This window comes from Mustela nivalis, assembly GCF_964662115.1.
Source record: "Mustela nivalis genome assembly, chromosome: 3".
NCBI classification, from domain to species: domain Eukaryota; kingdom Metazoa; phylum Chordata; class Mammalia; order Carnivora; family Mustelidae; genus Mustela; species Mustela nivalis.
Window position 1 is genome coordinate 167,056,411 of NC_139022.1, and position 14,891 is coordinate 167,071,301.

Genomic DNA, 14,891 nt, shown 5'->3' on the forward strand with positions numbered 1-14,891 from the left:
ACGTAAGACATTGGCAAGTAACAATCAGAGACAGAGTGTTATTGTTCCAATATACCGATGAGATTCTGATTATCTGGCTGTGATTCTCAGTTCTTACGAAAGTCTCTAAATGTCAGATCACCCTTGAAAAAGACATACATGATAATGGCAGCACCTTTCTCATTGAGCTGTTAGGAAAACTTAGTAAGAGGAGGACTATGGCAAGTTTAGCATGGTACCTGGCACATCGGAAATGCTGAGTAAATGCTGGCTAGCGTTACCAGCACAAAGACCTAGCCACTTAAAAAAATAGAAAATGCTCTGCAATAGCTCCACGGGGACACTGGAAGCCTATGTCACATTTATCGTGGCAGGCGCAGCATCTTCTCCGTGAGGCCATCCCTCCCTGCTAGCTGCAAAAGAGAGTGGAGCAGAATCAGAAGTTTCCACTCGCTTTGAACAAAGGTTGGCAGCGCTCACGGGGCCTCCATCCCTCCCATCCTTGCTGGCTTCCATCCACGTTGTGCCCAGCAGAGCGTCAACAGGATGTGGAGTCATCTTCCGTGGTCCCAGCTGGCTTTGACTGTGCCGTGATGACTTGGCGATCGCAGATGCTAGATGGAAAGCATGTCTCGACTTCACCTCTAGAATGTAATTTGTTTATATTTGTCCAATCCTTCCCCCTCCCCTTGGGTCATTTAAAGATCTTGCCAAATGCCTTGTTTCTTTTATCTGGATAGAGTCGTCATTAAAGATGTTTGAGAACAGTTACTCTCATTGATATTTTACAGATCTGGAAGACAGTTTTCATAGCTACACAGCCTTTCCCTCCCCAAAGTCTGGCTCCACAAAGAGTAAAAGTGAGCCTTCTGAAATCTAAGCTAGATCATGCTACTCCTTTGTTCCAAAACACTCACTGCCTTCATCTCAGGGTAAAAACTGAAGTCTGAGATGAGATCACATAATCTCTATACACCCTACCTCCTCTTCCTCTACCCTGCTCTTTGTTTCCTTGCTTGTCTTTGAATACCCCAAACATGTTCCTACCCCAGGGCCTTTGCACCTGCTATTTCCTCTACCTGGAATGCTCTTTGTCCCAGATACCTGCCCAACTCAGTTCACTGCTTCCTTCTTGTCTCAAGTCAAATGCCACCTATCATCCAGGTCTTCGACTGCTCTATATAAAAGTTTACTCTCATCCTTCTTTATTTTCTTACTCTGCATTCATCACTACCTTATGTACTGTTTATTGATTTAGGAAGGGGGGGGCTGGCTCCTACACTAAAATGTAAACTTATTTAGATGACTATTTTGTTTGCCACTGTATCACAAGCACTTAGACCCCTGAAAGCACTTAGTAGGTGTCCAAAAAATGGTTATCGAATGTGCAAAGAACCACTCCTTCAATTATCAGTCTACTCCTCCTTCTTAATGTCCTTATTTTTTTTTTTTCTTTCTGCACTCCCACATATGACTCCACACTTCTTTGTCCATCAATATTCTGGAATATACTGTATCATCCTGTACTCTCTGATTCTTTTTTGTAATAATCCATATAACGCTGTTTAGCAAATTGCGCAAACCCATGCTCTAGCTTTATAAATGTTTCTGTAAATTAAAATGTATCCCAGAGCTGAGCTTAAAACAAAATGCTTTTAAGCCAAATTTAGCACACTATTTCCACCTCATAAGGCTTCAGACCACCCTAGTCATAGTGATGAACATATTATTTGCACGTTTGATAAGCTTGGTGCACAGGTGGCAGCTCTTCTCCAGATTTTGCCTCAACTTTTTAGGGGTGTGCAAGAAGGAAAACGTGTTTCAAGCAAGGGCCATATCTGTCCGCATATGGCAAATCCTACCAGTATAAATCCAAGAAACTGGATGTTTGAAGGCATTTTATCTTGCTTTCTTGTTCCTTCTTAAAAGCATTGACAAAGGTTAAGGTCCATGGCTAATTCAGAATTTAAATTTCTATGAAAAAGATAAGGAGGGAGCGGGATGAAAGGCTGAACAGGGTTCCTTTGTTAAAGGAAGGAATGCTAACTCTCAGAAACTGGCCCTTACCGCAACTTTCAAGAAATAATACAAAGAAACTTCTCAGGAAGAATGATAACAAAAAGAACAGAGAAATCTCAAAGAAATGAAACTAATAGAATTAACTGGTTTTAATTCACAAACATGCTAGAAGACTCTGGACCTCATAGGCACCGATTCTTTTCCCTGTTTCTTCTACTCTATTTTTTTTTTTCTTTTTAGATTTTACTTATTTATTTGAGAGAGAGAGTGAGGAGAAGGTCAGAGGGAGAAGCAGACTCCCCATGGAGCTGGGAGCCCGATGTGGGACTCGATCCCGGCACTCCGGGATCATGACCTGAGCCGAAGGCAGTCGTCCAACCAACTGAGCCACCCAGGCGTCCCATACTCTTTCTATTAACAAGACTGCCTTATTCTCCCAGAACTTCCCTTGCCTTGGGGAGGAGGTAGGAAGGGAGAAGACTCTCATTCCTTATAGTCCTTCCAGGTGTGCACTAACTCGGTTCCAGACTCCCTACCAGGCTTCAAATCTGACTCGATCTTCTGCTAGCCTTGTGTTCTTGGGCAACTCTGGCTGATGGAAATACTAGTCGTAGCATCTGCTTCTAAGCAGTACAGAGTAGGATCACAGGGGTCAGTCAAAGCACGTGGAGTAACCGGTGGTACGCTAAAACTGATCAGTAGGTGGTAGCTAGTGTTCCCGGAAGCTTGGGAATTTCTTTACTTCTTACTCAGAAACCTAAGGTCAAGAATTTCGTGTCTGTATTGACTTAAAAGGAACAAAAGCCTTCTCTCCTCCTAACTTCAGCTCTGTAGCCTTCACCCAAGGGCAGAGCCACCCAATGACCCTCTAGACCATGGATGGCTCTGCTCGAATGGCACCTCGCCTCGTGTATTTGCGAAGAGTGGCTCACAATTTGGAATCCTCACGATACAACATTGAAAGTGGTTCAGCTTGGGGGCTTTTCTGGAATTCACCCATTTGATCCATTCTTTCTCTCCACCTCCTAACTAGTATATGTAATTAAGGTTCAGTTATAAAGGCTTAATACAGGTGCATCTCTGTCCCTAGCCCCCTGGCCATAAAGAAAATACATAAATCTCCAGAAATAAACTGTGTAGAGGAAGACTGTAGTGCGGTTCCTCCACAGTATTTGCCGCCTGACTCAGCAGGCGCCGAGTAGAATGAATGAGATGAGTAGACATAGCGCTTCAGTCTGGAGACAAAGCAGTATGGGGGGCAGGCTGGAGATGTGGCTGCCATTCTGTCCAAGCAGCCACAGAAGGGACAGCCCTACGGAGTGTCTGCAAAGCCTTAGCGTCTTTATTCCGTTTGTTAAACAGTGTTTCATAGAGTGTTGCTTAAAATGCTACCTTTGTAGTATCGGACCTCTAGATGTGTGCTGTTATGGGGGACAAAAATGCAAAGGTATCATGGGAATGCCTTCACAGTAGGAGAGGAAGAAAGGGTACGCAGTTCCAGACAACGTCTTTATAAAAAGACCCCATACACCGGGGGGCCCTCCCACCTTATGTGATAACCAGAAGTGACCTGTTTTGAGTATGATGACATGCCAAGGCACGTGAAAAGAATGTTATGTAAGTTATTCAAACATCAGGCAACTGCGTGGATTAGCTGTTATTATCTGCACTATGGTAAAGAGCCATCAAAGTTGACATAGCTCAAGGACACACAGTAAATGTATGACAAAGCTGCCCTAACATTCTTAACATCACGGCAGCACCCACTATAAATACCAGATCCCTCTGGGAGGATTAGAGTCAAAATGGTCTTCATGCAATAGACAGGATTTTACCATGTTAAAGATATCCACATCCTAATTAGAAGAGCCAATGAGTACATCGTATTAGATGGCAAAGAGAAATCGAAATAAGGGATATCAAACAAAGGGAGTCATAAACTGATTTTGGAAGATTATCCTTGGTTATCTGGATGGGTCCACTGTAATCACAAATGTCTTTTTTTAAAGATTTACTTATTTGAAAGAGAGAGAGCATCCAAGCAGGGTGTGGGGGCGTGATTGGGGAAAAGGAGCAGAGGGAGAGGGAGAGAATGTCAAGCAGACTCCCTACCAGGCATGGAGCCCCATGCAGGGCTCAATCTCATGACCCAGAAATCATGACCTGAGCGGAAATCAGGAGTGAGACGCTCAACTGACTGAACCACCTAGGACCCCACAACTGTCTTTATAAGTGAAAGTGGGAGGCAGAGGGGCCAGATTCAGAGAAGAATAAATGATGAGAGGCAGAGAGAGAGAGATTTGAAGACATTCCACTGCTGTCTGTGAAGATGGAGGAAGTGACAACACACCAAATTTAGGGAGCTTCTAGAAGGATGAAACAGGCAAGGGAACAGACTCTCCCCAGAGTTGCCAGAAGTAACGTCACCCACCAACACGTTTGATTTAGCCCAATTAAGTCCCATTGGCAGACTCTATCTTCCAGAACTAGAAGATATTAAATACGTAAAACCAGGAGTGACAGGAAGTTTCAGGATGATTCAGTGTATCCGTCCAAGTGGTGTTTGTAGGGAAATTAATCCATGCCACAGACAGGAGAAATCCAACTCAAGCAGATAGCTCGCTCAAATTGTTTGTCCACGACTATATTTATAGACTCCGAGGTGACCGAAATGGGAAAGCTGACAAATAAAACTGCAGCTAGCGTAAACAATGAAAGGAAGCAGGAGCCTGGAGAATCTTGCGTTCAGAAAATAAGCTTAGCTGCTTTCGCAAAGACAAACCCCATGGGCAGACAGGAGACCAGCCCAGTGGGAAGTAGCTTAAGAAACTGGATTTTGTCCATGTGTCCACAGAGAGAACATTCACAGGTACAAAGTATATCATGTCCAGAAGCACTTTGCACTGAATCTTCTTCCGGGCTCCTGAAACAAGTCGGTGACAGAAGGCTGTGGAAGATGAGATATTCATTACAACTGCTTCCAGGGGAGCTTACCTTCAACCAAGAGAGTAGTGAGTGGTGCACGTGATCACAGGGGAGGGAATGGCAAAGTCTTCGAGAGCAGTAGATCGTGCAGCTTGAACTGATGCCCTCATACTACGCTGCCCTGTGCAGTAGCCACTAGCCAGTCATGACAGTTCCTCCACCATACTTGCCACATGAGGCCAGTGACTACTCTCTGGGACAGAGGAGCTTTGCATTCCCATCCCTGCAAAATGTTCTAGTGCACAAAGCTGCTCTAGACCCGGGCGGTCCCAATATAGCAGCCACTAGCCACATGTGGCAATTGACATTTATATTGATTAAAATTAGAAATTCTGTTTCTCAATCACATGAGCCACATTCCTTGTGCTCAGCAGACACAGGACTAGTTGCTACTGTCAGAACCGCGTGGATCTAGAACATTCGCACGGTCACAGATAGTTCCCCTGGACAGTGCTGCCTTTTAGCTACTTTGCTTGGCTCTTTCTCTGGATCGTCTGTATGACTTTCAGAGTCAAACTCTGCGGCCATCTCAAACAAGGAACATGGTTAGCTGTAGCTGAACACTCAGGACCCTTGCTCCGTGATTGACGTGGTATTCACATCAAGATTTCCTTTTCCTGCTGTCCTCCCCGTCCTCTAGGTTATCGCGGTGACTCTCCCGGTGCAGTAGCATATGACAAACATCTCGTGGCTCAGGTTTCCCATTCAGTTTCCAACTGAAAGAGGAGAGGCCGCTTCTAGACACCACCCCCTCCACGGTTCCTGCCCATTTACCTACCTCGAAGCACTGTGCCAAAGGAAGGTCCAGGAAGTGAGTCAGGGAGGAGCTGGAGGGCTAAAGAGAGCTGAGCGGGTCTGGGTGAGACTGACTGTGGCCCTCAGCTGAACCACCGACCACGCACGAGGGCCCGCTGTGGAGATGCGAGAAGGTCTTCAGTGTCCGTGGGGGAGGGGGCGATGTCAGACAGCACGTGTAGCTTCCATCTGGGCAGCATACACACCGCCGTACAACCCTGTGTGTAGGTCCATACGCATAGACACAGAGAAGACAGACACATGCAAACGCAACACACACACACACACACACACATACACACACACACCTTTTTCTACATGTGATAGATTTTCTTCACTTCACATTATAAACATATACCTTTTTAAAGTCCACGGGTTCTGCACAAATGTCACTGCCCATGGCCACTAAGGTGGCACAAAGCATCCCACTCCAAAATATATTAATTAGGGAGCTGGAGTAATAGAAATGTGTGATCTTTCTCTCTCTAGCTGGTCTTCCTCTCCTGGTTGAGAGATACTCCCTTGGGGTCACTATTTTGGGTTTAAGCCACCAAAGTAAGTAGACAGTTTCCAGAAGGCTGTGACTGTTCTCCTGGACAAGGCAAGAAATCCCTGGATTTTACTCCAGTGGTTTTCATGTTAACTCAGATTTATTAACCACATTTATTTAGAACTTCTGCAGTTTGGGGAAGCACAGGGGTCAGAGTGGGGCATGTCAGCATCGTACTTCATATAAAATGTGGATCTTGTGGAAGCCAGCAACAGAGGAAAGCCCGGGGTGGAATCCCTAACTCTAGGTAAGCAGCATTCTCTAGTCCAAACCCCCACCGGATGGACAGAGGAATCCCCACATCATTTCCAGAATGTGGTTCCCTAGACTGTGCGTGGCGTGACCCCTGCAAAAGATTCATTTTATTTTGTTAATTCAAGCCATCAGGGGTCAGGACGCATCTGCCCCCTTACTCGCTCCCCCTCCATATGTGTAAAGTTTCCGTACGGATGAAAATACATGCTTCGATGCTCAGTATCTCGTAATTCCTGTCTGTCACTTGGAGTCCAGACTCCCTCCCACGGCTTTAGGATAAACCTCCCCTCGATCTACGGCATTATTCTAGAAGATAGTTCAAGTTTCTCTCTGCTGCCGATTTTCAACAACAGGGGTTGCAAAAGGAAGTATACACCACATTTCTATAGCAGTGACGCCTGTCGTTTGTGTATTGGAAGCCAACTCTTGTCATTTGATGTCGCCTCAGGGCCAAAACCCTGACAGGAGTAAAGCTAATGAGGGGAAATCAACCGGTCTAGTTCTGCCTCTTCTGAGAACTAGAATAAGATGTTTGTGTCTCCTCCCAAGTTTGGGAAACTCGGACAAGCTGGTTCAGAACCCCTTTTGAACGTGGATGACGTGTGTTTCAAACATAGCCAGTGTTGAAAGCACACTGGCTTTCCTTGGAAAAACAATGAGGAAGAAACCGTGAACTGAAATGCCCCTGCCTTGAAATGAAGCACGTAATATAGCTCCACAATGTTCATTTCTTTAATGAGGAAAAGGAAAGAATTTGGGAGGTACCGAAGCTAGTGTTAAATCACACTTAAAAGTCTGTCATTTTTTAAACTTCTAAATTGAGTAACGAAATATGAATTCCTTGAAAACTAAAAGACAGTCTAGGACCTAATATTTTTAAAGATTTATCCTTCAAAACGAGGAGGCATTAGGCATTTAGTGATAGTTACTGTATGTGTGTGTGTGTGTGTGTGTGTGTGTGTGTGCGCGCGTGTGTGTGTGTGACAGTTACTCTTAAGAGAAGTGAAGAACCGCCCACAGTTGGCTCTGTTCCGAATGATAGATGGTTCCAGAGAAATCTGGGGTCTCCTCTCACGGAGCTCTAGTGATTTCTCATGGCAGATGAAGTTGACCTTGTATTTCTAGGATTCATTACAAACCTGTTTTCATACCTTGAAGGTGGAAATTCAAAGACCAAGGATCTGGGTGTAAAGATTCAATACCAGATTTCCCTGATTAGTTTTTTGGTTTTGCCCTCCCTGATGGTTGAGGCAACTCATTCCTCATTCTAAATCCACTTTTTTTTTTTTCTTTTAAAGAGAAAAAGAGAGAGAACGGGCAGAGCAAGGGCAGAAGGAGAGACTCCAGCAGACTTCCGCTGAGCGCAGAGCCTGTTGCGGGGCTGGATCTCAGGACCCTGAGGTCATGACCTGAGCCCAAACCAGGAGTCATTTGGCCGATTACCCGAATGAGCCACTCAGGTGCCCCCTACAAAATCCCTTCGAAGCTTCCTGCTCCTTCTGTCCTTCCTTCACTTGCTTCTCTCCCGCTCCGTTCCCCTTTCGCGCGCCTTCCCGTCCTTGGTCCTCGCCTCTTTTCACAACTAAGGCCTTGGTTATGTTCCAGAGCCTGTAAAAGTCACTGATGTCCAACGCCGTGAAAGAGCAGAGCCACATGCTAGGCCACTTTGAGAGACCCATGTCCCCCCGTGCCCAGCGTGCGCCTCTTCTGAGACGGGTTCAGGGAGCCAGTAGACACATTCGCTTCTCCACTCTCCTCACAGACTTAGCTCTGTCCTTCATGGTGTTCCCATCCCAGCGATTGAAATGCAACTCTCCTGCATTTGTTCTCCTGTGAAAAGAGGACAGAAACCAGTTTCGGATCCCAGAGGCACCCTCTGTCTTCTGATTCATTTCCATTTTTAAAACATTAGCCTGAAACATTAGAGGTTTGATCCAAAAAAAAAAATCAGGTATAGGAAGTCCAAGGAACTGGTCTCGAGAGGTTGGTTTTCAGGCCAACATATTACACTCACCCTAGAAAATAGGAAATGTTGTGCTAACGAGTTCACTCCAGGAGGAGATGTGAGGGCAAGATTAATAGTTCAGTTGGGATTTCATCCCCAGCTCCTGTATCTTCTTGGATAGACCACCTCAGCATTTAATCATATAACCAGGGAGAGACCCCACAACATGCCTCCAGAGGGTTCCCACACTTGAATCCTTCAGAGTGGTCATTTATTATGTCTCCTGGACAATTTGGGGCTCCAGAAAGCATTAACCTTGTAACCATACATCTGGGAGTGCAGGACAGTTTTCAAAGGGATCTCACAGACGTGATCTCATCTGACCTTGACAAGGTCCCGCAGTTCAACAATGGCAGAGAAAAAAAGAGCCGGACAGGAAGTGGAGGTACCCTCCAGACCAGAGGGTGCTCCAGGATCAGTCCTGAATCCAAGTTCCAGTCCCACCATCCCTTCAGGGTGTAGCCTGTGTCAATTATTTCACACCCCTGAGCTCCAGCTTCTTCATTCCCCAGCCTGAGACAATAATGGTACTTGTTTCACAAAGCTGATCGGGGCAAGGGCAGTGAAGAAGTCATCCGCAGCATTCAGCATTGTATCTGAATGTCACATGTTCAAGACATGTCATCTATTATGATCAGTAAATATGTCTACCCTGCATAAGAGCAGTCTGAAAAGGAATATCCAACACTCAGAGTTCATCCTGAATGTTTCGTTACCCAGCAGGGACACAAGCCTGAGTTGGCAGGACGATCCAAAGACGCAGATTTTAGTATTTGAAGATACGGCACTTGGGAAACAGCGAATGATCTGAAACTCAAAAGGCTCAGCACGGTGGACAGGTTTTATTATTGGGTCTACTGATTAAAACTATGCTTATTTTTTATAGACCATTATTTAGAAATAGTTGCAGTGTTGTTATTTCACTTGTAGCTATGTATTATTCCAAAACACCAGCCATGTTCACCTTTATTGTTTTGATGAGCTCAGTGTTCTTGAGGTTTCTAGGGCAACCGGCCATGCTGGTGATATTGGTTTGATGTGCATGCCTGCTCACTCTACTTCTCAAATTTTCTTGCTTAGAACTCTGAGTCACCTAGAGTAAGCCTGGCCCCTTCTCTAAAATGAACTGATTTTATAAAATAAGAAATGTGAGAATTATATTTTTCAAAGTTCCTTTACGCATTAAAATGTCCTCCACTCTTGATCCATAACTGCTCAGCTCAGGAAGGAGGACCAAACTGAAATAGCTTCAGTGGGACACAGTATCTTTGGTACTAGGCAGCTTTCTCAGATAATGTAACTGTAACAAACAGACTTCTGGGCTTCTAAGAACAAAGCTTTAATTCTCACTTATTTTACAGGCCAACTGGAAGCTGGCTGTTACTCTCATTCATTCTGGGATCAAGCCCATCTGGATTATGTTGATCTTGAGGAAGAACGAGAACGCAATGGGGAACCCAAGCAATGGCAGAAGGAGTTAATGGTGGTTCTGCAACCACATGAAGGTCCTTCAGTTTCTGCCAAGAAGAGGCACACCACATTTCTGTGCATATTTTACAGAGCCACGCCCACCATCAATGCTGAAGGAAATTCACCTGTAGGGTGAGGCCCTGCAAGCCACATGGTGGGAGTGGGCACATACATTCCACCCACAAAGGGCAGTCAACAACACAATCTACCACACTTGGAGTCTTGGTTAACTTTGAATGACATTCCTATGTGAGCTCTTGTCTGTTAGTTTAGGGTCATTTCCAAGACTTAGGGAGCAGTGTAGAGTGACTTTAATATCCACTCTAAGGTGCACCTGGGTGGCTCAGTCAGTTGGGCATCTGACTCTTGATTTTGGCTCAGGTCCTGATCTCAGAGTCCTGGGACTGAGCCCTATGTGGTAGTCTGCACTCAACAGGCAGTCTGCTTTAGGATTCTCTCTCTACCTCTGTTCCTCCCCCTGCTCTCTCTCTCTCTCAAATAAATTGATAAATCTTTAAAAAGAAATAAGATGTACTCTAGAATAGAACAAGGGTTGGCCAACTTTGGTCCACTCTTATTTTTGCATGATCCAAGAGCCATGATGGCTTTTACATTTTTAAAGGGTTGTATTTAAAAAAAAAAAAAAAAAAGGAAAAAGAAGGAAATTTTGTGACAAAGACCAAGTGCAACTCACAAAGTCTAAAATATTTATTATCTGACTCTTTTACAAAAAGCTTGTCAACTCCTGGAATAAAACTAAATTTGAAATTGCTTCTGGAACTTTGCTCTCATCCACATTGGAAGCAGTCCACGTCAACCCCAGTCAAATCAGCTCCTGGAAGTAACAAATACAAGCTTGAATTCAGTGACTGCTAATCAAGGTACAGTTATTCCTCTAGCATAGGGAGTCTAGAGACTCTACAGAACTTGTCCATCCATATCTCTGGTGTTGCACCAACCACACTGGATTATAATTGCTTTTTTCTGCCTTCATGCCCCATAAAAGGGCTATGCTCATTTCTTTTAGGGAAGACACAGAAATGTCCCACACTCAGCCCCATGCTTAACAAAGGTATTTACAAATGTTTTCAGTCGAGTTACACTAAACTCCTAGCAAGACAGAGAATCCTAAGGCACCAGCTCTCATTTTCTTCATAAAGCCTCTGCTCTTAAATTCCTTGCCTGAGTTTATTTATCTGAAAAATGGAAATGGAAATGTTTGTCACTGTAAGTCTTCTTTAAATATTTACTTACAGATGATAGAATAAAGTTATGTTCACTCTGCCATACTCACCGAAATCCATCAAAAACAACAAAAAGACCCAAAAGGTAAGAAACTCCATTTTAAATTAACTAAAGTAAAAGCCTCTGACTCAAATTAAAAGAAGAAAGAACATCTGTCAAAAATAATGTAAAATGAAATTTATTGGCAGTAGAGAGCATGTAAGAGTTGACATAATTTCCCCAGAGGTTTCTCTCGAAGGAAGGACCTTAATCCTGAAAAAGCTGCCTGACTAGTGACATAACACAGGGACACTGGGAAGACAGGGAGAGAGAGTTTGGGTTGCAGAGGGGTGGGGAAAGTAGAGCTGAAGGACACCCCAGCTTTGCAGACACATCCAGTTCAATATCTAGTCCAGTGCCCTGGCCCAGGGAAACAACTAGGAGTGATAGAGAGGGAGGATTTGTCACCAAAAAAAGACACAGAATGTGCAAATTGTTGCTAGGGTTGCCTTAGCCAAGTACCACAGGTGGGCAGCTGATCAACAAAAGTTCTCGTTTCCCCATTCTGGAGGCTAGAAATCCAAGATCAAGGTGTCAGCAGGTTTGGTTCCTTCTGAGAGATGTGAAGGAAGCTTCAGTGCCAGGTCTCTCTCCTGGACTTGGAGATGACATGAGCCACTCTCTGCCTTCGGGTTCACTTGTCTTTCTTCCTGTGTGTGTGTGTGTCTGTTTCTTCATATGCTTTTGTTTTTTTGTTTTTTGTTTTTTTAACAGGGAGACCAGTTCTCCTTTCTCCAGTATGACCTCCTTTTTAGCTAATTACATCTGTAAGGACCATATCTCCAAATAAGGCCATACTCTGAAGTCCTGGGAGTTAGAACTTTAATCTATGAATTTGGGGGAGGAGGGACACACAACTCGACCCATGAGACTTGTGAGACTTATGAGACCCGTGAGACTCAGGATGCACCGCGAACCACTCCAACCTTCGCACATCAAGGTCTGCAGTGAGAAATGCTCCAGTGCAGAACTCAGTGGTCGATGAGCAGCTTTTCAGATGATACATCTTAATTCCTGCTGGAGATTGCCAGGTCATTCTGTCACACCTTTCCCAGCACTTCAGCCCTATCACTGTGCATTTTGTAGCAAATGCAGATAGAACGACTCCATTTAAAGATGAATCATGCACATAAAAACTGTTAGCTATAGGATTTGTGTGTTGACCACGAAAAGAGAGAAAAAAAGGAACATAGGCAGAAAAACAGAGAACACACATCAGAAGAATCATTCACAAAAATGAGGGAGAATGTTTGCAAATTATTCTCCAGAGTCTCAAACTAGAGATTCAATGACTTCTTTGAAAAGAGAGCTTTCAAAATTTACAAAAAGGCAAAGTAAATGTGATGAGTGCAGACGGGGTAAAAGGCAAGCTGACAATATGTGAAGGGAATGGAGGAATAGAAGGGAACAGAATCGTTACAAAGCTAAAAGCCACATTAGAGGCAACAAAGACAGAATAAACAAAATTTAAGACCGTCACAGACTTGGAGGAAAACATTTGGAGAAATTAGATGGAACAAAAAGGAAAAGAACAATGACGTAAATAATTAGAGAGAACATGGTAAATATCGAAAATGAGAAAAAGATTTCTGATATATGCGTAATTGATGTCCTTAAAAATATACACAAGTGGAACAGAAAACAATATGACTTCTCAAATAAAACCTTAACCCTGCAGAGGGAGAGGGCACATATTGTTTCTGTATAAATTTATACAGACCTATTTATACTCTGTCTCATCATGGAAAATTTATGGAGTAAAAATTTCTTTACTCTTTCTTTCAAGAGTAAAGAAATAATGCCTCAGACACTTAGGCTGAAAAATAAGTTACTTCCAAAAGAAAAAAAAAAATCACTTTAGCCTCAGACTTCTTCCTAACAATGGTCAATACCAGAAGCCAGGGGATCCTGTTTACAAAGGTACGCAAGAGAGTGTGACTCTCGAATTTTATGCCCAGCCAAACTGTCCTTGAGGTATAAAAGTGACATATACCTTTAGACATCAGGAACTCAGGAAATAGAGCAGCCACATAATTTTGTCCAAAAAGACTACTCGAATATCTCAGTACAGCTAGTGTAGCAATACAACCGTTAGAAAAAAAATCACTTTAGCCTCATACTTCTTCCCAACAATGGTCAATACCAGAAGCCAGGGGATCCTGTTTACAAAGGTACACAAGAGAGTGTGACTCTCGAATTTTATGCCCAGCCAAACTGTCCTTGAGGTATAAAAGTGACATATACCCTTAGACATCAGGAACTCAGGAACTAGAGCATCCACATAATTTTGTCCAAAAAAACTACTCGAATATCTCAGTACAGCTAGTGTAGCAATACAACCAGACCTAAGAGTCAGACTCTCACTCACTGTGTGACCTCGACCAAGTTACTAAACCTCTCTGTGTCTCAGTTTTCTCATCCATATGAAAGTCATTATGAGAATGAAATGAACTACTACAAAAAAAGTATTAGCATAATGCTTGGCCCTTCATAACACTGAATAACTATAAGCCATATTTATCAGGATCATCATGATTATCAAGGTAAGAGTATAAGTTAAACTGAAGTGAAAGCAGGATTATATTTTGAAACAGAATGTAAACATTATGAGTCCTGACAATGTTTTTTAAAAAGGGGGGAGGAACCAAGGGGGTGGTAAACAGATGAAAAACAAGAGAAGGAGTACATGCTCACTAATATCCTCACTGTTCACAGCAGGAGGGAAAAATATATAAAATAATATGGGTTGGAATATAGTTTCATCACCTGTAAACTTTTTTTTTTTTTTTAAAGATTTTATTTATTTGTCAGAGAGAGAGCGCGAGCGAAAGTGAGCACAGGCAGACAGAGTGGAAGGCAGAGGCAGAGGGAGAAGCAGGCTCCCTGCAAAGCAAGGAGCCCAATGCGGGACTCGATCCCGGGACGCTGGGATCATGACCTGAGCCGAAGGCAGCTGCTTAACCAACTGAGCCACCCAGGTGTCCCTGTAAACTTATTTTTTAATCTCCTTTGCAAACTTTTAAAAGCACTAGTATCCAAAGTTTAGAAATTCAGTTAAAATTCAGTATTTTTCTATTAAATTTAAAAACAAATTGGTTTTTACAAATACAGTATAGAGAATTTGATCCCCATGTTGTAAATAAATCTTGTACTTCCATCCTTTTGGCTGTGTAGACATAGAAGTATTTAAAATGTTGATAATGGGGGTGCCTGAGTGGCTCAGTGGGTTAAGCCTCTGCCTTCGGCTCAGGTCACGATCTCATGGTCCTAGGATTGAGCCCCGCATCGGGCTCTCTGCTCAGCAGGGAACCTGATTCCCCTCTCTCCCTGCCTGCCTCTCTGCTTACCCGTGATCTCTGTCTGTCAAATAAATAAATAAAATATTTTAAAAAAATACAATAAAATGTTGATAATGATTTTATTTATTCATTTGAGAGAAAAAGAGAACACAAGCAGTGGGGAGGCACAGAGGGCGAGGGAGAAGCAAACTCTCCACTGAGCAGGGAGCCCAGTGCCAGGCTTCATCCCAGGACCCTCGGATCATGATTT

At 43.6% G+C, this 14,891-nt stretch overlaps 1 long non-coding RNA gene across 1 annotated transcript in view; it reads right to left on the reverse strand.

Moving 5' to 3' along the window:
• Positions 1-10,742: 10,742 nt before the first annotated feature.
• The window catches only part of LOC309861323, a 40,398-nt gene continuing 36,249 nt past the window's right edge, over positions 10,743-14,891 (reverse strand). The window contains exon 2 of the long non-coding RNA XR_014309870.1: positions 10,743-10,893. This is a non-coding gene — a long non-coding RNA (uncharacterized lncRNA). The remainder of the gene's footprint in view (positions 10,894-14,891) is intronic.